Source organism: Aegilops tauschii, chromosome 2, assembly GCF_002575655.3.
Source record: "Aegilops tauschii subsp. strangulata cultivar AL8/78 chromosome 2, Aet v6.0, whole genome shotgun sequence".
In the NCBI taxonomy this organism is placed as follows: Eukaryota; Viridiplantae; Streptophyta; class Magnoliopsida; order Poales; family Poaceae; genus Aegilops; species Aegilops tauschii.
The window spans coordinates 243882532-243893960 of record NC_053036.3 but is presented as its reverse complement, the minus strand read 5'-3'; positions in this window follow the sequence as shown (position 1 = coordinate 243893960).

The window sequence follows — 11429 nt, the reverse complement described above, 5'->3', positions numbered from 1 at the left end:
ATTATGAATGGTGGCTTTGCCACAAATACAATGTCAACTACATGATCATGCAAAGCAATATGACAATGTTGGAGCGTGTCATAATAAACGGAACGGTGGAATTGCATGGCAATATATCTCGGAATGGCTATGGAAATGCCATGATAGGTAGGTATGGTGGCTGTTTTGAGGAAGGTATATGGTGGGTGTATGATACCGGCGAAAGGTGCGCGGTATTAAAGAGGCTAGCAATGGTGGAAGGGTGAGAGTGCGTATAATCCATGGACTCAACCTTAGTCATAAAGAACTCACATACTTATTGCAAAAATCTATTAGTTATCGAGACGAAGTACTACGCGCATGCACCTAGGGGGATAGATTGGTAGGAAAAGACCATCGCTCGTCCCCGACCGCCACTCATAAGACAATCAATAAATAAATCATGCTCTGACTTCATCACATAACGGTTCACCATACGTGCATGCTACGGGAATCACAAACTTTAGAACAAGTATTTCTCAAATTCACAACTACTCAACTAGCATGACTCTAATATCACCATCTTCATATCTCAAAACAATTATCAAGTATCAAACTTCTCTTAGTACTCAATGCACTTTATATGAAAGTTTTTATTATACCTATCCTGGATGCTCATCACATTAAGACTAATTTTATAGCCAAAGCAAATTACCATGCTGTTTAGGACTCTCAAAATAATATAAGTGAAGCATGAGAGTTCATCTATTTATTCAAAATAAAACCACCGTCGTGCTCTAAAAGATATAAGTGAAGCACTAGAGCAACCGACAAACTACTCCGAAATATATAAGTGAAGATCAATGAGTAGCCGAATAATTATGCAACTATGTGAAGACTATCTAACATTTAAGGATTTCAGATCTTGGTATATTATTCAAACAGCAAGCAAAACAAAAGAAAATAAAATAACGCTCCAAGCAAAACACATATCATGTGGTGAGTAAAAATATAGCTCCAAGTAAAGTTACCGATGAACAAAGACGAAAGAGGGGATGCCATCTGGGGCATCCCCAAGCTTAGGCTCTTGCCACTACTTATTCCATAGTCCATTGAATCTTTACCCAAAACTTGAAAACTTCACAACACAAAACTCAACGGAAAACTCGTAAGCTCCGTTAGTATAAGAAAATAAATCACCACATAGGTACTGTTGTGAACTCATTCTAAATTCATATTGGTGTAATATCTACTGTATTCCAACTTATCTATGGTTCATACCCTCCGATACTACTCATAGATTCATCAAAATAAGCAAACAACACAAAGAAAACAGAATCTGTCAAAAACAGAACAGTCTGTAGTAATCTGTATCAAACGTATACTTCTGGAGATCCAACAATTCTGCCAAAATAGGACGACCTATATAATTTGATTATTGATCTACTGCAATTGGAATCAGTATTTTATCACTTTCTGGTGATTTTTAACAATTGTTTTCATGAGCATAAAGTTTCTGTCTTTTTCAGCAAGATCAAATAATTATCATCCAAGAAGATCCTATAAGTCTTACTTGGCACGAACACTAATTAAAACATAAAACCACATCTAACCAGAGGCTAGATGATTTATTTATTACTAAACAGGAACAAAAAGCAAGGAACAAAAGTAAAATTGGGTTGCCTCCCAACAAGCGCTAACGTTTAACGCCCCTAGCTAGGCATGATGATTTCAATGATGCTCGCATAAAAGATAAGAATTGAAACATAAAGAGAGCATCATGAAGAATATGACTAGCACATTTAAGTATAACCAACTTCCTATGCATAGGTATTTTGTGAGCAAACAACTTATGGGAACAATAATCAACTAGCATAGGAAGTCAAAACAAGCATAACTTCAAAACTTTAAGCACATAAAGAGGAAACTTGATATTATTGCAATTCCTACAAGCATATATTCCTCCCTCATAATAATTTTCAGTAGCATCATGAATGAATTCAACAATATATCCAGCACCTAAAGCATTCTTTTCATGATCTACAAGCATAGAAAATTTACTACTCTCCACACAAGCAAAATTCTGCTCATTCAGAATAGTGGGAGTATCATAAGAAACTCGAATACTATAAATTGTTTCCATACTAAAAGAGTAATGTTCAGAAAAGGGGTAATCATAATCATGACAAGTTTTATAAATATAATCATCACTACTCTTTATATCATAAGTGTCATCACAATAATCATCATAAATAGGAGGCATGCTATCATCATAATAAATTTGCTCATCAAAACTTGGGAGGCTAAAAATATCATCTTCATTAAACATAGCATCCCCAAGCTTGGGACAAACATTATTTGCAGCAAATATATTCTCAAACATGTCATTCTCATCAAACATAGCATCCCCAAGCTTGGGCCTTTTCATATCATAAGCATAATCACTCTCATCATTAATAGTATGGATAGCACCAATAGTATAGCAATTATCATCATCACAATGAGTAATAGGAGCAACATCATTTCGGAGGGATACCTTTTCACCTTTGCTTCTCCGTCTTTTCTTTTTGTTATTCACATTATGTGTGGGTTTAACCCTCTTTCTTGAGCTCCTTATTAACGAGATTGGTTGAATAGAAAGCTCATCCTCGTTACCTGATTCATCATAAGAAATAATAGGAGGATATCGGGAAGTCTCTTCCCTTTCATTAGTATTATCTTCATCTTCCATTTGTTTTCTTTTCTTTATGTAATTGGCAATATAAGGATTTTCAATGCAATTCACCGCACAATACATAAATATTTCTTCTAGATCAATATCAAGGAATTTCTCAAGGTTATATTCTGGAATATGCTTAGTTATACGTTTCATTTCTTCATAACCCAAAAGCAAACTAAGTTCATTACGATGTGCAAGGGAAATCAAGTCGTCACAATTTTTGGACATGATTCAATCATCAAACAATTTGCATTGGAGATTTAAATGACCATGTTCATTGCAAAGTTCACAAGTATGGCGAAGAAATTTGAAGTTTTCAGCACAAACATTTAGCCTTTCTTGCAACCATTTAGTTTCCAAATACTTATGCCTCTTGCAAAATCTATTTTCCCTAATTGGTGTGTACTTGCAAACTCTATGCACTCCACAAAAGTTGACATGCTTATAAGCGACATTTTCATCATGACTAGTGCAATCATCATTAGTACTATGGATATTCAAGGAGTTCATACTAACAACATTGCAATCAGGCTCCTCATTCAAAGATTTAGTGCCATACATTTTAAAGACTTCTTCTTCTAGTACTTGAGCACAATTTTCCTTTCCATCATTCTCACGAAAGATATTAAAAAGATGAAGCGTATGAGGCAAACTCAATTCCATTTTTTTAGTTTTCTTTTATAAACTAACTAGTGATAAAACAAGAAACAAAAAGATTTGATTGCAAGATCTAAAGATATACCTTCAAGCACTCACCTCCCCGGCAACGGCGCCAAAAAAGAGCTTGATGTCTACTACAAAACCTTCTTCTTGTAGACGTTGTTGGGCCTCCAAGTGCAGAGGTTTGTAGGACAGTAGCAAATTTCCCTCAAGTGGATGACCTAAGGTTTATCAATCCGTGGGAGGCGTAGGATGAAGATGGTCTCTCTCAAACAACCCTGCAACCAAATAACAAAGAGTCTCTTGTGTCCCCAACACACCCAATACAATGGTAAATTGTATAGGTGCACTAGTTCGGCGAAGAGATGGTGATACAAGTGCAATATGGATGGTAGATATAGGTTTTTGTAATCTGAAAATATAAAAACAACAAGGTAGCAAGTGATAGAAGTGAGCGTAAACGGTATTGCAATGCGTTGAAACAAGGCCTAGGGTTCATACTTTCACTAGTGCAAGTTCTCTCAACAATAATAACATAATTGTATCATATAACTATCCCTCAACATGCAACAAAGAGTCACTCCAAAGTCACTAATAGAGGAGAACAAACGAAGAGATTATTGTAGGGTACGAAACCACCTCAAAGTTATCCTTTTTGATCGATCTATTCAAGAGTCTGTAGTAAAATAACACGAAGCTATTCTTTCCGTTCGATCTACCATAGACTTCGTACTAGAATAACACCTTAAGATACAAATCAACCAAAACCCTAATGTCACCTAGATACTCCAATGTCATCTCAAGTATCCGTGGGTATGATTATACGATATGCATCACACAATCTCAGATTCATCTATTCAAACCAACACAAAGTACTTCAAATAGTGCCCCAAAGTTTCTACCGGAGAGTCAAGATGAAAACGTGTGCCAACCCCTATGCATAAGTGTGCGAGGTTACGGAACTCGCAAGTTGATCACCAAAACATACATCAAGTGAATCGCGTGATATCCCATTGTCACCACAGATAAGCACATGCAAGACATACATCAAGTGTTCTCAAATCCTTAAAGACTCAATCCGATAAGATAACTTCAAGGGGAAAACTCAATCCATTACAAGAGAGTAGAGGGGGAGAAACATCATAAGATCCAACTATAATAGCAAAGCTCGCGATACATCAAGATCGTACCACCTCAAGAACACGAGAGAGAGAGAGAGAGATCAAACACATAGCTACTGGTACATACCCTCAGCCCCGAGGGTGAACTACTCCCTCCTCGTCATGGAGGTCGCCAGGATGATGACGATGGCCACCGGTGAGGGATCCCCCCTCCGGCAGGGTGCCGGAATAGGGTCCCGATTGGTTTTTGGTGGCTACAGAGGCTTGCGGCGGCGGAACTCCCGATCTATTGTGCTCCTCGATGTTTTTAGGGTATATGGATATATATAGGCGAAAGAAGTCGGTTAGGGGAGCCACAAGCGGCCCAAGAGGGTGGGGGCGCGCCCAGGGGGGCAGGCGCGCCTCCCTGCCTCGTGGCCACCTCGAAGCTTCCGTGACGTCTTCTCCAAGTCTCCTGGATTGCTTCCGTTCCAAATATAACTCTCCCAAAGGTTTCATTCCGTTTGGACTCCGTTTGATATTCCTTTTCTTCGAAACACTGAAATAGGCAAGAAAACAACAATTTGGGCTGGGCCTCCGATTAATAGGTTAGTCCAAAAAATAATATATAAGTGTATAATAAAGCCCATAAACATCCAAAACAGATAATATAATAGCATGGAACAATAAAAAATTATAGATACGTTGGAGACATATCATATAGCGACGAGACAATGCATCAGCAATAACATTTTCTTTACCCTTCTTGTGTTTAATGACATAAGGGAAAGTCTCAATGAATTCAACCCATTTAGCATGTCTACGATTCAGTTTAGCTTGACCTTTAATATGTTTCAAATATTCATGATCAGAATGTAAAACAAATTCTTTGGGCCATAAATAATGTTGCCATGTCTCTAAAGTCTGAACAAGAGCATATAATTCTTTATCATAAGTAGAATAATTCAGACTAGGCCCACTCAATTTTCAGAAAAGTATGCAACAGGTTTGCCATCTTGTAATAACACACCTCCTAATACAATTCCACTAGCATCACATTCAAGCTCAAAAGTCTTATTAAAATCAGGAAGTTGAGTAAAGGAGCATGTGTCAACTTATCTTTGAACACCGTGAAGGCTTCTTCCTTTGCGGTACCCCAAACGAAAGGCACATCCTTCTTTGTAAGCTCGTTGAGAGGTGCAGTAATTTTGCTGAAATCTCATACGAACTGCCTATAAAAACCAGCGAGTCCAAGAAAACTCCTCATTTGTGTGACCGTTTTGGGCTGAGGGCAACTCTCAATAGCTTCAATCTTGGCTTTATCAACTTCAATTCCCTATGGAGTAACAACATAGCCAAGAAAAGACACTCGGTCGGTGCAAAAGGTGCACTTCTCAAGGTTACCAAACAAAGGTGCATCACGTAGAGCAATAAAAACAACACGTAAATGTTCTAAATGTTCTTCCAAAGATTTGCTATAAATTAGTATATCATTAAAATAGACTACCACAAATCATCCAATGAAAGCACGTAAAACTTCGTTCATTAATCTCATGAAAGTACCAGGTGCATTAGTTAACCCAAAAGGCATGACTAACCACTCATATAAACCAAACTTAGTTTTAAATGTTGTTTTCCATTCATCTCCCAATTTCATACGAATTTGTTGGTATCCACTACGCAAATCAACTTTGGAGAATATTGTAGAGCCACCCAATTCATCAAGCATATCATCTAGCCTAGGAATAGGATGACGATAACGAATAGTAATATTATTAATGGCTCTACAATCAACACACATACGCGAAGTACCATCCTTTTTCGGCACTAGAATAATTGGAACAACACAAGGAATAAGGGATTCGTGTATATAACCTTTGTCGAGCAGCTCCTGGACTTGACGCATAATGTCCTTCGTCTCCTCTGGATTGGTATGGTATGGTGCACGGTTGGGTAGCGATGCGCCGGGAATTAAGTCAATCTGATGCTCAATCCCTCGAATATGTGGTAATCCCGGTGGCACGTCTTGTGGAAAGATGTCAGCGAACTCCTGCAAACTGTTAGTAACAGCAGGAGGCAACGAGGAAGGCGCATCCTCGAATGAAAATAATGCATCTTTGCACACAAAAGCATAGCAAATAGATTTGCTAAAATCGAGCTCATCAATATCAGATTTGGTGGCAAGTAAACATGCACTTTTCAATTTAGTTTCAGAAGCAACACTAGATGGTTTACTATTAGGCTTCATTTGTTGCTCAAATTCTTTTACCACAATCTGATTTTCACTCTTATTTTTCTCCTGTTTTGCTTTATTAGCTCTATTAATACCATCTTTCAAAATGGAATCAGGAGACATAGGAAGCAAACAAGAGTATACTGATTGTTTCTACCATGTTGTACAATTTTTTTATCAATTTGCCATGGTCTAGCAAGTAATAAGGAACATGCTTGCATGGGTACCACATCACAATCAACATAATCAGCATATGTAGACATACTAAAATGCACACGAACAGTACGTGTCACCTTAACCTTGCCATTGTTATTGAACCATTGGAGAGATAGCTTCTCCACCATCTCCATGCTAGCCAAGTTGTTGCAGCTCCCTGCATCTATGATGACGCGAATAGAATGTTCCTTCACAACTCCATTTGTATTGAACAAATTATGCCTATGATTTTCTCAGCTTGTGTGACCTGCACACTAAAAACATGTTGAGCAACTAAACATTCATACATGTCAGCATCTTCAGGAGCCATGTATTGCGTCTCATGTTCACAATCATCTCCACCATGTTCTTCACGTGTAATAAGAGCCAAAGTCTCCTCATCAGAGTCACTAGCGGACTCATACCCACCATCCTCAGTAGCAATCATCACACGCTGAGATTTGCATTCTCTCGCATAATGACCTCTTCCCTTACAACGACAACAAATAATATCACTTGTGTGCTCTGTTGATGCCATGGAAGAAGAAGAGCTCTGTGCAGGCCCGACAGGTGTGCTCTTGACAGATAGTGGTGGTTGTGCTTGCTTTCTTGTATCACGGCTAGAGGTGGCAGCCGACGGAGGTGCCAGTGCAGTTGAATCTGTGGAAGTAGAGGATGCACGCGGTGTCCATGATGAAGGTCAACCTGCAAAAAAGTTAGTTTGCGCCAATGCCTGTCGATCTTGCACTTCATGTTCAGCTTTACAAGCAAGATGGAATAAATGAGTGATATTATTATATTCCTTATACTCTAGAATGGTCTGAATCTCTCTATTTAATCCACCCATAAAACGTGCAAGCATAGTTTCATTATCCTCAACAATACCACATCTAATCATGCCAGTTTGTAATTCCTGATAATATTCTTCTACCGAATTTTTCCCTTGTCTTAAACGCTGCAATTTTTGTAGTAACTCACGTTGATAATGTGGTTGAACCCAACAAGTACGCGTAGCAGCTTTCAAAGCAGCCCAAGTAGTTGGAATATTGTTAGGATATAATCTACGATGTTCAGACCACCACACACAAGCAAAAGTAGTGAATGCACAAAGAGGAGCAACAACACATCTCTCCTCGGGATATCGTAAACATGTAAAATGTTGTTCAGTTTCTAACTCCCAAGTAAGATACATATCAGGAACATATCTACCCTCAAATGGTGGAATATTCAGTTTTAGTTTAGGGAGATGGTCAGGCTCTCGTACCTAAGGTGGTGGTGCAGCCCTACTATTGCGAGTATATGCATGTGGACGACCTGGTGTTAGTGGTTTCACGTAGTTCTGATTTTGATCAACCTCATCCTCGTAATCGCCCGCGTAATCATCCTCCTCCTCCACGGCAGCAGGAGCCTCAGAAGCATCAACAGCAGTAGTGGCGGCACCCAAAGCTTGGCCAGGCTCAAGAGGAACACGACTCTCTCGGCGGAGAGCTGTTTCGCGATGTGGAGGTGGTGGTTGTTGTTGTTGCAATGGTGTAGCAGAGGCAGGAGGTGGAGGTAGACGCGCAAGCACTTCAGCGAACTTGGCATCAAACTTGGTGCCAATTGTCTTCTCAATGTCATCTATCTTGCTAATGCCTTGCCAATACTGGCCATCATGTCTTCCACCTGTTGACCCAACATTTCCTAGAATTTATGATGGAGCTCCTTGTTCGTCATGTTGTCCCAGTCCAGCTCATCTGCTTGTGGTCCTGGCATGGTTAGTAGCAAGAGAAAAACACAAGAATATGATCCTATAGACTGCTAGGAAGTGGCGGTGGTGTTGTGGAAAGTCACAAATCCGTAAGCAAATCTCAAATTCTTAGCAGTTCTTACCAAGTAGCAGGTGGTGATCGGCAACAGTTGTAGTCAAAACTCTCAAAGCTTCGATAGAGCGATTACCACGGAGAGTCAAACGCGCGACGTAGATGTATGTGGAGGTGGGAAGGCTTATAATATAGTAGCAAAAAGTGTCAGCAATAATCAATTCAGAGATGCAAAGTTGAATAAACGCTCAACGATGGTACTGTGCTGGTCCTAGGCTAGACCGTAATAGAGACGCGAAACACTAACAAAATCATAGTGCGACACAGAAACAAGGGAAAAGCCCACTCAGGAATTTTTTTTGCTCTTTTTTTTTGCGCTCCTCTTTTTAAAAAAAAACCACTATAATGGTGAGTGTCTCAAAACTCTTCCCAAGTCAAAATAACAGGATAGGCACGAATTATTTTTTGGAAATTAGGGCAGCAACGACGAAAAAGTGCGACAAAAAATCACTACGATGGCGAGTGTCTCAAAACGCTCACTGGGACCTAAAAATAGGAGAGGAAAAAAATATTTCTGATCGCCGAAATTTTGGCCTAAAAACTGCCCGGGGGTCTCCGGACTCTTTTTTTTCAAAACCTACTCAGGCAAGGAAACACGAATCAGAAAATAGATGGATCTCGAAAACAAACCTAATATGAAAAGAACTCGGATTGGTGGTGGATATATGGTGGTTGGATATGGCAGCAATGGTGGTATATGGCAGTGGTGGTCGTATATGGCAGCGGTGGTAGGATATGGCATCGGTGGTGGTATATGGCAACGGTGGTAGGATATGGAAGCGGTGGTGGTATATGGCAACGACGGTGGTATATGGCAGCGGCGGTAGGATATGGCAGCGGCGGTGAAGATGGTGTGGCGGCGGCGTGACAAACTATGACAGAACTCAAAACTCTAAAGGACTAGATGCTAAGACCAGCAACTAGAAACGACGATGCAACCGCAAATTCAACAAAGCAAAACCCTAAAAAGATTATGCGAAGGCTCAGATTGGTTCGGATATGATGAACTAACCCTAAATTTTTTTGGCTTTTTTGTTGACTGTAGGTATGAAGAACAGACACGATCTAAACTACGAAAAACTGTAAAATCTCACCGAGCAACCTGGAAATCTGATACCACTCGATAGAGGCAAAGGTGTCCCATCTTTCGATGAGATGGTGGCTATCGTTTTTGGTGGATTAGACTTTGATGATCCGACTACGAACGTGCGAGGACGTCGCGCCTTAGCAATCGCTAAACCAACTCCGATAGGTTATTGACCATGCTGGAGCATGATCAACCTGACCATGAAGGTCTATTTCCTGCAAACAAACGAAGAACAAGCAAGAAACTAAAATTGCAATCTGGATATTGCGATTATGGATGAAGTATTGAGAAAAGTGGGGTTTCATAAGCACTCTTGGTCTGGTCGTTGGACACAAACGAAGTACACGAAGTTGCAATGATGGCTATCTTTTAACTAAATAAAACCCAATGTCTAAACGGTGCCCTAAGGGCTGTATATATGGAGGAAGAGGGGGGAATTTCGTGGCCCTTGGAGGAGGGGTCCGAAAGCAACCCTATCTCTTGTTTCCCCACACATACGGACTCTAAAACAGCCTATACTCAAGTATTTCGAAATTACATGGGCCTGGCCCAAAATAAGGTGATGCGGCACCTATAATAGCCTCTGGACGAAATTTATGAAGTGGCATCTCGTATACTTCGTCTAAGGCATCATGCACTCATTATGGTGGCTTCAAATTCCTAAAATCATCACTTGTAACTCCGTTCTTGTTCCCCTTGCGCATGCCATCATGTCCATGCTTGGTCTTGCTGCAGTGTTCATCCCTCTTATCCATGCTAGGCCCTTCATTTGTAAGCAAAACAAATGTATCCAATTTAGGCAGCATCATATTCTCATGAACATTAGAATCATTACCAAGTAACAAAAGTACCTGATAATTTAATTGGCGTGCGCGAGCTCTAGTAATTGGTCCAATATATGTAGCAGTAGGGGTTGTGGGTGTAACAATGGTATTGATGTCCTCATCATTCGGTCTCACTGAAATAGCAAACGGTATCACCGAGATGGCTTGACCAACTCTCTATTGCCTTATTGCTTCACTTCGGTCCCACTGAGTTGATGCAATCGGTGCCACCGACACGAGGTTTTCCCTATGCCCTAGCACATCGGTCCCACCGAGTTGTTCTAGTCGGTCCCATCGAGATTCCTAATGTTCACATTTTTGAACTGATCGGTGCCACTGAGTTCAACCATTCGGTCCCACCGAGATGAGTCAAATGTGTGTAATGGTTGGATTTTGTGTGGAGGCTATATACCCCTCCACCCTCTTCTCCATTTGTGGGAGAGCCATCAGAACGTGCCTACACTTCCACCATTCATTTTCTGAGAGAGAACCACCTACTCATGTGTTGAGATCAGGAGATTCCATTCCTACCATTTGAATCTTGATTTATAGCCTTCCCCAAGTTGCTTTCCACTCAAATCCTTCTTCCGCCATAGCCAAATCTGAAAGAGAGAGAGAGAGAGAGTTGAGTGTTGGGGAGACTATTATTTGAAGCACAAGAGCAAGGAGTTCATCATCAAAACACCGTGTATTACCTTTTGGAGAGTGGTGTCTCCTAGATTGGTTAGGTGTCGCTTGGGAGCCTCCATCGTGATGTGGAGTTGAACCAAGAAGTTTGTAAGGGAAAGGAG